The following is an 11,765-nucleotide window of genomic DNA, read 5'->3' on the forward strand; positions in this document are numbered from 1 at the left end:
TTTAGCGATATTAAACAACCGGAGACCACTAAAAACGTCTAGCCAGATGCCGAAAGGTGTAAAACTGACCATTTCGAGTCCAACATGTATCTTCTTCTTGCTTTTTTCTGGTTTTACCCGTACACATTATGGTATAAGGATACCACTTAGAAGTCGACGTCGCTGTGTTACAAAAGATCATTGAACGGATTTTGTTTTCATTAAATCTTTACAAGACAACGATCTTCAAACGATCTAGCTTGTAATCTTTTCAAAACCTATGAACCCTAGATGCCTTTGGATGCACCCAAATGTCAGAAATTCCAGCAATACAGACACTTACTGCACAGTCTCAAAAATTTATCACTAGGGCAGTTGTAAAAACGCGCAATCAGTACTTTAATGCCCGAGATCGAGACTCATTGCCTGTAGAAAAACATTTTTTTTAGTTTAGCTAGTGCATATTTGGTTCGAGGAAGGATAATTTTGGCACCGTATTTCTGATTGACGTGAAGTAGCTTTAGGGACATTGAAGGGCGCTGGAATGAAAGGCTTGATACTCCGTTTACTGCCGCATTTTTTACAACGTAAGAAAATGATTACCAAGGCTCTGTTCTGCCACCTAGCCAAAGAACGTGTTTAGACACAACCGATGAATAGCTTTCGAGAGCCGCTGCGCTTGTTTCAGGATATTTGGTATTTTGTTTAAGCAGTTATTATATGTCACTTAACTTTGTTAATGTTTGTCTCATTTAAAAGCTTAACTAGTAGACTGAGAAATATATTTTCATACGGAATAAATTGTTTAAAAAATAGAAGAATACATCATTGTTATATCAAGCGTCCTTAGCGAAATTCAAGTAAAACGAAAACGTTTTATTTCCATTCGCGTCATGAAAACAAAATATGCTCCATTAACGTTGCACAGATAGCTCCTTTTTAATTTTTGGCACAAGGTCAGGAAAATATCAAGGCTTTTTATATTCTGGGAATCTGGGCAAAGGATGAAGAATCCAGCCTTCTAAAAATCCCACCAATTTACGCAGCTTTGTAAAACGTCCAAGAATGAGCCCCACATCTGGCTCGTGCATTGTGTATAAAAAGTCCAGCACTGGTGAGAGCTCTCCCAGTCAAATATTCACCATTTACTCCAGGCAAAAAGTTGAACAAAGTCATAACCTAAGGTGATTTTGGAAAAATGAAAAGCGGTCTGACACAACAGCTGCAGGAATAAAGTAATCGTTCTTTAATATCTTGCTCGGTTGAAGATTCAAGTATTTCAAATGCCGGACTACTCCCAACTCTTTACGAAGAAAGGCGAGTAAGCCACGAAACCATACTGCCAGCACCCCAAACAAATTTGAAAATCATTATTTTCAGGAAGTATTTAGCGATTTCAGGAATAATATTGCGTCTCTGAAAAACATCCTCACAAAATAACAGGTTCACATGTACAAACTGACCTCTAACATGAAAACAACCTAACGTTTGGGTAGATACATTCAACAAACCATCGTGTGGACCAAAGTTAACATCTACCACATATCATCGAGCGGTCATTTTACACTTGGAATTTCCTGTAAACAGTAGTCCATCAGTTAACACATCAACAAATGTTTCCTAGATTCGCACTCGACCGTGAAATTTTTCTCAGTCTTACGCTAGAATGATTGTGTGGCTCTTCCTGCTATATTCGACAGTCGGGAAAGTTGATTGAGACGTTTTAAAATATGAAGTCACCTAACATCACACGAGTTATTTTTAAGTCATTCGAACGGAACCCCTGCACATAGCCACTGAAGAAACTTGGGTCTTGCCTGACATGTAACAAAAAATGGCGAATCATTAGGATTGGATCGTTGTAACGGATGCGCTTACTTTGGTGTTACTTCAGAATAACTGTTGATGTATACAGACCTGTGCCTGCGCACTTTTCAAGGTAGACATAAGCGTCTACCCAGAAAGCGACATTTGGATATAGATATTGCCTCTGAAGTTTGCTGTCTTCAACTGCAAAGAACTGATCCCAGTGCCAGAGCCAAAAATGTCAGGTGATCGTTGTCTTTCATTCAGGTGTTCAAAACGTTTGTCGTAGTTTTTGTTTTCATCAAAGTATGTTGTCTCATCTTGCCAAGAAGACATTTTAAGCAACGCACTGGGTAGTATAAACCTCCCTGACTTTGAGCTGCATTCCATTCGTGACTATCACCATCTCTATGAAGCAACGGGAAATTTAAAGTACTACTATGGTACTACTGATAGGTTAGTTCAGTATCTAAGCAATCCTTCATAATTCCTCATAAACCAGCTGTCTTTTTCCGTAAGCTATTGAATCACAAGCCAGTAGTTTTGCCCAGTAGTGGAAGCAGCCTTTGATTGTTTTGAATAGTTTGTCCCCAGAACTGTGTGGATTGGTTTAGACAACTATTGATTGGGCTAATAATCAGGTAATGGTGCTTGCAGTTGTAAAATGCTACAAGAACAATGATTGTTACCCATCGCTGTTGTTATAATGTGCCGGTAAATAAATCTCCACAAAGAAACAGTAACACGTACGCTTGTTCTTTTAGACAATGCATTTCTACTATTTGCTAAAGCCTAGTTCAGAAATTTAAATGGGAATCCACAGAACCTGGTTTCGGTCGAATTGCACGCAATAATTTCCGAAATTCTAAGGGTGATTGATGACACGAGAAATAGTCGATCATTCGATATATACTTGTGGCCACTATTTAATATCAAGCTTATACATAATGCTCTGTTCATGAGGTGGCTAAATCTATTCGATGATGCCCTTGTGTCTTGAAAACTGGCTGATGAACTCAAGTAAGGTTTACGTCAAATTCTTCAGGTGATAATCCCAGAAGTCACTTGACCGTGAGGTCACTTTGTCATCGGAACAAGATTAAGCGTGGTTATCTCATAATTCCCATAAACCGTTCAGTACCTGAACGAATGTCACTGCTGACCGGAAGGTCATATTTAAAACTGCAATTGTATTGTCATTAATAAGGCGAGGTGAATTACGATGATTTTGACTATCTGCGTTTCGCTCAGCAAGTTGAGCAGTGTTTACCTGTAAGGACTTAATTTATTTCTGTTGTGAGTACATATTTTCCGTTACCACGGCCTGATCAAGAGTGATCGCGCTCTCCTATATTGTTCTCCTTAAACTGGCAGACAGGCAGAAGTCCCTAACTTGTGTTCAATTTCATGCGCATCGAGGAATTGCAGACAAATAACGAGCTTGTACAATCATGTTTCTTTTTCTGTGATCCTGAGGAGCACTTCATTTTTTCCTAGGAAACGCTTCAAAACCATTCACGTGGTTTGCTTTTCAATGTAGGAATCAAAAATCGAATTAGGTTGGAGTGTCACAGTGCATCCTAACAGTTGTAGTTGAAATGAATGCGGAACACAGTTAACACGACTCAGAATCCTAAATTTCGAAGTTCTCCAATAGATTTTAAAGGCACTTGGAATCAAGGTCTCCCTTCACTCTCTGATTACATATCTAGATACATGATGACAGAAATGCTTCCGTCTCAAAAACAACCAAGGTTGCTGAAAGGTAAACACTTTTGTCCAGAAGTAATAGTGGTCAATTTAAAATTGTTAACAGGTGAACCTATTTCGACAACTGCCCCCTTGAACACAGAGACCATTATTTTCTTATTTTCAAATGTGACACATCACATATAGTCATAAACATTTTTTTCATCCTAACACTTCTATGCGCTTTGTTAGCAGAAAATCGTATGCTCATTACTGTATGTTTATTGCTGTACGTTTTATCACTGGCATGATTGGCCTGAAAGAATAATCAGCTCCTAGTGGACATAGTTGATCTTGGTTCGAAAATTAATTCTTTTTATCCAGATGACTGTAACTTCGTGACTGATGTGTGGCAATGAAATTCCCGGATGCAAGTTGGACTGGGCTTAGGTAATGAATGGGATGTTGAGATATTTGTGATGTTTAAATGGCTCTTACTATTAGGCTCGTTCCAATGATTTTTATCTCATTAAAGCTAGGCAACACCAGTGTTTTAAGGTCACCGACTATTTAATTGAGTAGTGGTGATTTCTAATACAATCTCTTTCAACTCCCATAAGGCTACCTAACAAACGTTCAACACTGAGCATAAATTTAAACTAAAAGGCAATGACACACAGTTGCCAGCGAAAACCGATCAATGTTAGGCGTCGATCAATGAATAGCTCGAGTGGTCACACTCTCATTAGCATGCGACAGGCAGTCGACGGGGCTTTTTGATAGGTTTATCTAGAAGACTTAGTTAGCCTGGTCAAGCATCTCTGTATGCAGTATCGCATGGGATGATAATAAATCCATTACTATGAGGTGGTAAGTCTCAGTTAACTATTCAGTTGGAAGACATTACATTAATGTACCAAATGTAGTTTTCAATGGTTCTCTAACGGTGAAAAACAGGTTCATTTTAAAGGTTGATAAATCTGAAGCTACCCACAAAAATCTTCTGTTTGATGTTAACATCAACCATAATTGTTTATTATATGATCATCATGCTAATAGCATTATTTAGCTGGACAAATGTCTGAATCTGCAGCATGTGCAAACCAATCATTAAATGTCAAAAATCAACAAAGGCTATATAAAATTCATTCTTTTACTACCTTTGGTGGATAAAAAGAACTCCATGAATAGGATATCTGTTCTCCTTTGCTGTTAACACTCATTTCATGCACCCCTGACAAACATTAGACAGCCAGAGAGATTAAGAGTACGAGAATGAGGGAAGGCCTCCTTTCACTTGAACTGATAAAAGGAACATGTATATCATTTTTCAAGATAAAGTTATTTTTTGTTACGCTTGACCGATTAAGACCATCTCACAGACGAATGTTGCATGTTGTGATGGAGCCCTGTTATAATACTTTTCTAGCGGCCAGGGTTTTCGGTTCATAAATAAACCTTCTTTCATGGTTCAAATTTAATAATTGTTGCTTCAGGAAACTCACTTCATAGCCCCACTGCATGTGGTTGGCATATCAATGACTAAGATAATTTTTGGTTCCCCATTATTTGACAGAATTGAGTATTTCCATTATTTATGTTGTTCTAGTTCTTTCGTCGAAATTGTTTTGTGCTCCGTTTCATTGACCTGACTTGGCCCTCCGTGGCACATCAATATGGTTTTAAGCTACCAACCCGTAAGTCATGCATTCTACTGTCCCTGGAATTTACTGAGATACACATTCCTGGTAACTCATAATGAGAAAGAAACGTGTTTGCCTAAAGCTCCTTTGTCTTTTGGCATAGGCTGGTGGAAAATTCAGAGCTTCTTTGTGCCGCTCACCAGTTGGGTTCTCTTGAAAAACTGGTATCGCAAGTGGTTGCGCTATTAAATAATCCATTTACGGGCATCGCGTTATGTGGGAGATACTGCTTTATCATACATCCTATTGGCTATCCCATCAAAACCGATAGAAGCTCGTTTTTCAAGAAGCGTGATTGACTTAAACGCCTAATATTTGGTGAGACACGTGGAACGATTGTCGGCCGAATGATTTCTATACATAAATGACGGGCCCTATGTCACTAAGTAATGGCTATTCACTCAGAAATAATTGATGATTTTTATCACCCTTATATATGTCTCTCTCGAAAAATAACAGGACACATGTCGAACGAACAGTTTTCAGATAGATTACTTAGTTCAAACGTTTTGACCAGCCTTTTTATTGCAACTAAATATTTGACTCACTCACTCATTTAGGATGCTTTGAGCAGTCTCCTTTCCTACCCAGGTGGTGTAGATCAACTAAACGTTTTGTACCATATTCACACACTAAGTTGTGAAAGTCCTTCCACCTCAACCAAAATGTGATAATATAGTCACGCAGTCACTGTGGACAGTCCCGGGAGTTGTCATCGTCAGAGGTGCAGAATATATTGCTGCATATGTGCAATAATTATTCGTATTCTGAAAGCTTCAACTGCTGCCTTAGAATGTCAATGCGAATTTTCAATTTGACAGCTGCTATCGTAACGCACGAAGAAATACAGAGAGAAAATCTTGAAACAGAGTGAAAGTACACCAAATTTAGTATCGTTTGACTTTAGGTAGTAGGTTTTAGTCACCGCGGCGTCTGTAGTGTTCTTTCTCAGACTCCGATAAATGATAATTGATCACGATTTATTCCAGTAATAATTGGAAGCAATGCCTACCTCCTTTTCTGTACTAATATCTACGTCCATTATCTGAGACCTAACATTCGCTAAGATTTTAATGTTGCAGATAGTCGAGCTTAACGTGAGCTCTTCACGCACACCGTATTCACAATTTCCTCCATGGAAGTCAGCTCCGAAGCCTCAGATACCAGTCGCGTGAACCTCTGTTGACGATGACACAAACACACCCTGTTCCAAACATGTCACTTGTTCGTTATACCAGTTAGCACTGGCGATAAAGAGTACACTCCATACCCACGAGCTTCAATACAGAATACCAGGAAATTGAAGCTAATCACGAGGAAGTCATACATAACAACAGAGTTTTGCGTGCACCATGATAACTTCATCCACACATTATGTATAGCATGCATTTTGTTTTGGCACAACCAACATAAAAACGACAGTGTGATAAAAGGCGGAACATTTGCCACACTCTGTATTTCGTGGATCGTAATCACAATGTTGAGTGACTGTCTACAGCAGCATTCTGGTCGACAATCAAATTCAACGACTTGAATAATTTCGAACGCAACCAAACCCATTTGTTTGCCTTAGAATCAACGTAAAACACTCCATCAAGGACTGCTCGTAGTGGAAAGGTCATTTCACCCCAGATTACCATAAAATGTAGGCAAACATGTAAGTTCTCGTGAGTTGCTCTCTACAGATTTTTTATTCTAATTCGTTGAAGTCAGGTTTTGTTTCTATTCTGAGGCCAGCGTGCTGGTTTGTTCCGAGAAGATAGGCCGACGGCGTTGCCCAGAACAAACCACTTATTAAAGGCCTGGAAAAAACACTGAGACTGATCATCTTAGAGCCATCTAACCTTTCTCCTTGTTTTATTGCAGTTGGACAATAATACCAGTTCTCGATTGGACGAGAATTTCGGCTGCTTAGCAGAGGCGGACAAGCGCAGGAGCTTTGTCAGTGCTTTGTGTTATGGGGTGACGGTACAGTCTGAATAATGAAGATCCGGGTCTACTTCAAAGCATGTTATCTCAAAGGGTTAAACTTGCTCCAACGAAGTCTGTTTAACTCTCTGGTACCCAGTTTATGTGTATCCAGCTGATAGACAAGGTTTCAATCGCTGCTCATACATAGTAGCTTTTGGCAACAGATGATTTTAGGCACAGCTAGAACTGTATAAGTTACAAAGTTCAGGATATGAAGAGGATATCGAGAACAAAACTTATTCACCCCGCTCCGGCACGCCTCTGCAAAACTGTACTCTACTCAAATTAACAGCACTAGAAGTCACTAGATTATGGGCAAACAATTTCCAGGGTGAAAAAGTAGATGGTTAGATCCAATTGGGTCTAAATGGCAGAATCAGCTATAAAGCATGATCTGCTTTGCCAAAGTTTGCGGTAAGAACCACGATTATCTTGGAAAATTTGCATTCATTTATCCGTAAAGAATGGAAATGAGAATTTGTAACAATTTTTTACATTAGTGACGTGGAGAATACTAACGATTGTGCATGACCTATTATATCAATAATTTAGATTCTCATTTGTTTAATTTTATTTTTATCGGTTGCCAGGTTACACGCAAAGTACGTGTCATTTCAATGTATAACAGAGATGAAGTATAACAAAACACTCTAATTACCTAACTCCTGGGATGTTAAAGAGTCAGACTTACGGTGTTTCCTCAAGTAATATCGAGATTTGAAGGAAGAATCTGGACTCCGTTAACGGTATCTTATAGATGGCATTTTAAGTTCATAGAAGGATATCAAAATCTAAAAACAATTCTTAGACTATGTCTCACGCCATAAATTTAGCTACCGAGCGCAAAACAGAGTGATTATTAGTTGCGAATTCAAAGCAGCAAGCCTGGAAACTCATCTCAGTGGAGAACTGTTTAGATCGAGGCATAAAAACTTCAAATGTAAAAGATGAATTTACCAGTGATGGTACTATGGTACGTTGTTCGGTAGGCCAATTTTTTCAAAATATGATATTCTAGTGGACCGTGAAATGGATTACTTTGGTAATCGTGCAGGGATGACGTTTCTTGGTTTGGTAAAAATAAAGGTTTCCAAGCCAGTTATCAAGCGGTATGTACGCATTAGCAACCAAATGATCAATATTCAGTAAGCGCACTCGAGCACTATCAGAACTGATTCAGTCCTCTCCACAAGATCCAACTTATATCGAAGGACAGTCCCACTGTTTACATTTTATTAAATGGTGTACGTGCAAGATCGAAACGAAACCATAACTATTTTAGGGTGGAGGGTTGTACTCGTGTTCATAAAGCGCAATTATCAGGTTGGTGATAAAACTTAGTATGATGTGGGTTATTGGACAACCGTGGAATGTGAAAAAGTAAAACACTAAGTCACACAAAGTGTGGAAACACCCGACTTGGTTAATTTGCGCTCAAAATTCTTGCTGGCTTTTAAGCTTCTTAGGTTTCCACTATAACAAATCTACTCAGCACAGGCTCCGATCTCTTCAACGCACTTCTTTCATATCATTGCTACAAGTTTCTCAATTTTAACGGTGCAACTTCCAAGGAACACGTGATTTCAGCTTGATCATTTTGACTACATGAAGACATCTCACAAACATAGGAATGTTTCTGAAACAAAACAGTCCGTGTGAGGTGTAGCAAATCATTCTCCTGAAAGTTCCATATGATTCACAGAGTTCCTTGGGCTCAAGCTGCTCTATTTCATCACCTGCTTGAACAACACTCTATAACTGAATTAAAACCCCGGAGATTCCAGAACAATGTGTTTCCTGACTTGAGTCAGCAGACCAAAATACAAGCTCATTATCGGTTTTCACTGGGCCCCGAAACGATCACCTCCACTTAAAAATGTCATTTCTCATTGTATGTTAGTGATTTAACTCTGTTTAGCCCGGGTTTAATCCACTAATGTCAATCACTGTAAATATTTGTATTAGTTGTGCGTCAAGATAAAACTAACATCAACTTAACATGCTCTTTTAGCAGAAGAATGGGCGAACCAGTCGGAGCCAAACCCATATGTCCCGTAGCACGACGAAATCGGCGTCGGTGGAGATAGATTTTAGGAACACTTACATCCTAAACTCTGTCAGAGTGAGCCCACTGTGGACTCTCTGTGTTGTTTTCTGAGGTGTTCTGGTTGGCATCAGAGAGCCATTTGTTGTTTATCATGCGTATGAAATTGTTCGAGTGTACACCCTAATAAATTCTATTGCAGGGGTTACCCACATGGTTTCTGAGGTGTTCTGGTTGGCATCAGAGAACCATTTGTTGTTTACCATGCGTATGAAATTGCTCGAGTGTACACCCTAATAAATCCTATTGCAGGGGTTACCCACATGAGCACCCTACGGGAGCAAGCGTGCATCTGATTGCAGATGACGCGCTCTTGACAGTTGATGTGATAGGATGAGGCCTACCTAGTGAGGCTCGTTCGGTATTGAAATTCAATTTAATTGATATTATGCCTAATCGCTTATGTGCCAACAGACCATAACAGCATAGCATCATAACAAGTGACTCCCCCTTGCACATACTGAACCGAAAATTTATTCGTTATATTGCATCAGGTGTAAGTGTTTTCGCCCTTAAGACGAGTCTAAGAATAAAGGTGGTTCAGAGAAGAATAATCACAGTCAGTTTTGATCCACCCCTCGCCAGTCTGTTGTAAGCAGACACTGGACCTGTTAGCACTCAGGCGGCTAAAGTAGTTTAAGATTAACTGTCCAGTTAGCATTTAGCAAACTCACAAAAAAGGTATCAGAATGACTGCTACTATGTTCGTGCCTAGGCGCTCTCTATGGCCAGGCTGTCCTGCTTCAAGGACTGTAAGTTGAACATTTCAACCACAACCGCAAACTCGCCCTGGGATTAGCGCACCACGATCTCTGCGTGGAGCAAAACCAGATGATTGATTTGTCCTTAGGTGAAGCAATTCATCCGGCCAAATAACACAGGCTGACAGCCTCGACAAAACCGAGCAGCAGCTCTCAGCAATTTCTGGTGAGCATTAATTCTTGGTTAGTATTCACTATCAGTGGGTGAAACCAGTGAAAATGGAGTCTGAAGACTCCCTCACTGATGTCGGTGGAATCAGACTTGAATACGAACATCCCAGCTCATCTAATATGACGGAAGGTCGGTTCAAGTGTCTATTCCTCTGATTGTTGGTCTGTTCGCCGAGCTTGGCAGTTGGATTGCAAACGTTTCATCGCCAATCGAGGTGACATCGTCAGTGCAGGGTTGAGTGGGTCTATTTCTCATATGCGGCATCCCGTAACATTTGCAAAGTGATAGAAAAACGAGACAATATTGAACGATTTCCGAAAAATAAAGTGGCAAGCATTTCCACATACACTGAAAACGCTATGGCCGGGGGAACAGTAATGAAGACCTTCTGTACCGGCTAGGTGCCATGCATCAGCGTTAAGAAAAAAAGAAAAAAATCCGCCTCTTGTAGAGTTTCTTGTCTCATTGTCGACAAAAACGGTCGTTGACCAGGCCCGTCAAATATTGATGCAATTTTGAGAACGTGTCCAATATCAAGTGTTGTTGAAGTCAAGTCGTTTGGGGGTAATTAGCCACTACAGTGCTGTCTTGACAACTATCACGTGAACCCTTCAGCTGAATTATGGCCAAGTGACGTTGATAACGTTATGCTTCAACCCCAAATGATATGTTATCCCATGACCAATGCGTCGAACCGTGGAGTTGCAGTAGTGTTACTTTAGAATTTTCTAAGGGTACGCAAAAGTCGATAGCCCTCAGCGCAAGGTCTCTGCCTCCAGATTGATGAAATTACGGCCGGATTAAAGAAGGGGCCATTCATGCTTGTGGTGGATCAGAAACCACTGTTGGATGTATTATTTCCAAGAAAGCTATCCTGATTTATAGAGGCAACCACCTACTACGGTGAGGCACAAACCTATCTGCCTACAACATTATCATAATGTATACCTCATACAAGAAAATTGGGTGGGGCGGTGCGCCTTTGAGCTTGATTGATTTCAGGAAGATCGGTCCAGAAGATACCGTCATAGTAGCCGGGGCCTAGAAACCAGAAGGCCGGGATGTGGTCTCGGAGACCGCATACCAACTATCCATAAGTGTTGACACTGTCTGCGATGCCACCAGAAATGACAACGCACTAAAGGAGGCATGTTAGTATCACCGACCAAGTTTGACTGTCCATCAGTATAACTCCGACAATTTTTTCAGCAGCTGAATTCATATTTGTTGTCAATGGCTTCTGTTTGGTGACCGAATTGTTAAAGCCTGCCTAAATTCGCCACCAGGTCCTTGCGCAGTTCCAAAACAGACATCCAGGGATAAGGCTCTCGAAGCCTGGTATGGATAAGAATATGCAGCAGGCATGTTAAAGCTACTTCGATGCAGATCTGCCCTACCCGGCAGCCTACCCCAGCCTACCCTACACGGCCTTGTTGACAGCCAGAAAAACCATGGTTTCGCGTCCACATAAACTTTCCAGGATTAATCAACAAGCAAAGCTTCCTTATCGTTGTTGATGCATTCCGTGAAGGTTCTGAATTCTCCATTATGTCCAGAACACAAAGATAGCAAAGGTCATA

The 11,765-nt window shown here is 40.3% G+C and overlaps 1 protein-coding gene across 1 annotated transcript in view; it reads left to right on the forward strand.

The window, feature by feature from the left end:
* Window positions 1-6,456: 6,456 nt before the first annotated feature.
* Window positions 6,457-11,765, forward strand: part of T265_04159 (hypothetical protein) — a gene marked incomplete at both ends in the record, with an annotated part of 25,185 nt that continues 19,876 nt past the window's right edge. The window contains one exon of the mRNA XM_009168829.1: window positions 6,457-6,834. The remainder of the gene's footprint in view (window positions 6,835-11,765) is intronic.

The sequence above is a fragment of the Opisthorchis viverrini genome (assembly GCF_000715545.1).
Source record: "Opisthorchis viverrini unplaced genomic scaffold opera_v5_67, whole genome shotgun sequence".
Classification (NCBI taxonomy): domain Eukaryota; kingdom Metazoa; phylum Platyhelminthes; class Trematoda; order Opisthorchiida; family Opisthorchiidae; genus Opisthorchis; species Opisthorchis viverrini.